Source organism: Patiria miniata, unplaced genomic scaffold (assembly GCF_015706575.1).
Source record: "Patiria miniata isolate m_02_andy unplaced genomic scaffold, ASM1570657v1 HiC_scaffold_29, whole genome shotgun sequence".
Lineage (NCBI taxonomy): Eukaryota > Metazoa > Echinodermata > Asteroidea > Valvatida > Asterinidae > Patiria > Patiria miniata.
In genome coordinates this window covers 19,349,522-19,352,016 of record NW_024037068.1, presented here as the reverse complement: position 1 = coordinate 19,352,016, position 2,495 = coordinate 19,349,522, and positions in this window count along the sequence as shown.

Below are 2,495 nucleotides of genomic sequence, written 5' to 3'. Positions count from 1 at the left end.
ATGTACACGTAAACGATGCTGACTGGCTATTCAGTGCGTGCTGCGCGGGCATTTCGAAGATTGCACGCTGGGTGTGCCCATAATGAGCTCGCGTGCTTTGCACGTCACGTACGAATATTCAAAACTGCGCGATGCCTGTAGATATGGATTATAGCAGCTTCGTTTTTCGCTAAACAAATCCCTGTATCTGCGGTTGTAAAGGGACGAAAGGGGTACGTGCATTCAATACAAATCTGTGATAAAAAATGCAACGTCCAAACCTCATGTTTGAAAGCATTGATTCTTCAAAAACACAACTTTCAAAATTCTAAAGATGGCGTCGGCACGTAGAACGGATAAACTGCAGCCTAATTATAATGTGCTATATTTTGACACATTTAAATTACACAATTCCAGGGGTTGAGATTGCGCAAGGCATGATGGGAAAGAACATGGCGAAGCAAGATCGTACCCATGGGGAACGAGGTTGGACATGCGTGCACGCGCATGTGATGCTGGAATTGGTCTGTTTCTATGACCTGACAATTCCCCGACGCCCTGACGTCTCTAAATTGATTGAAATTAAACAGAAATGGTCAGAATATTTGGTCTGGGAACCAGACTAGGTGGGAATATCCAGTGCGGCGTGGACAAGGCGCACTCGTTACTGTCATCAACATTAAATGGGCAGTGGGCGGGAACTAATGCATGGACCTGTACACGTGGGCGTACACACCCAACAAACATATCGCCCAAAGGTTCTACAATGATTTTCATTTTTTGAGAATTAGAACTGAATAAAACTAACGACTTTGAAGCTTTCAGTTGCATTTCCCCTTTTATTTGATTTGGAAGTAGGCCCTATATTTAAATACAGGACGTAGCATACCTACAGGTCATAAATGTCATAGCCTTGGTCAAGGCGCTAGTTGTTATTCATCCCGGCCGTAGCGCGGTAAACGATATCCTCGCTAGCGCTATGCAGGCAGTGCTAAGTACAGCGCGAACAGCGACCTCACGCGGCCACCATTTCTATGCAAATCAGTTGGACCCAAATCTAGCGCCTTGGTTCAATCGTTGGCAAGAGCTTATGTTTTTCTTTATTTTGCGCTGGATTTCTAGCGCACGACCTCGTATGCGAATACAGATAAGTGTAGGCGGGGCTAATATGTAGAGTGTCCAATCACACCTTGGTAAATCCGGACGTCATCAAATTATTTGCAGCTATTCGCCTTTTGCGAACGTGACAGGAACCACAGTTGTTGTGCATTGGTGCCGTGTGCAGAGACACACAACGTGTACGTGTATGGATTATGTACGGTGCCACGTTTCACTATGCAAGTTTACACACAACGATCGACCAATAAGAAAACGACATTTAAGGTCAGCTAAGGCTATTAACATAATGAGCACCACCCCCAAAACCTCACATGGACGATTGAACCAAGGCGCTAGATTGGGTCCAACTGATTTGCATAAAAATAGTGGCCGCGTGAGGTCGTTGTTCGCGCTGTATTTTTAATGCACTGCATGCATAGACATATGACTGCATACATGGCATTAGCGAAGCTATCGTTTACCGCGTTCTAGCCGGAAGAATAACAACTAGCGCCTTGACCAAGGCTATGAATGCCAAGGATGCTCCAAGGGCGCACGTACGTCGATCAAGTTTTATTTTTTTATTTTTTATTTTTTTTACCAAGAAGAATTTTTTTGTCATCCCTTTTTTCTGATTTTTTTTCTTTCAAAGCTCACTTTAAAATACTACAATGTTTGTGATTGTTTCAACTTTATCGGTATGGCTTCGGTGCAAATAATATCCCTTTTCAAAGACTTTTTTTCGGAAACTATAAATCCGGTGTGTGTACTGAACCTGTTCTGCACACGTATTCAAACTGGAACACCGTAGTGAAGATCATTGGTCACAAATTCAAGGAAACTTTCACAAATTCAAAAAAAAAATTGGGAAAGTACAGAGTTGCAGTAACCGTCTTAAAACAATACAAAAGAAGCTTGATAATGTAATTATAATTGTAATTTGCACTTGTCTATATAGCATTATCTGTATATATGTAAATGTGCCTATTGTTTATCAACTCGCGTGTATTAATGACGAATTAATGCTTACAATATTTACAGGGTCTTGTGGTGAGTGTGATGTTCATAATCTCGTTACAACAATCGTTTCTGATGTATACAGTTATGGAATTTCAAAGGACTATTGTGTGATCTCAGAATTTCTCCATGTATGCTGTTAATGGCTTTCTTACAATTTATAATTTGTGTGTGAATTTAATACATAAAACATGAAATGGCGAGTCCACCCAACATAGTCGTCCACATTCGTTAAATAGCGCCCCCCAGTTGTAGACTTGATGACAAGTCGTTAGAAAGTCGTATATTGTCAGTGAACTTCAGTCGAACTCTATCGGCGCGACTGGTATAAGAATAGTACGTAATCGGCAGGGTTGCGACATATATAACGACTTGACGGGCACGTTCTCAGAACAGTATTC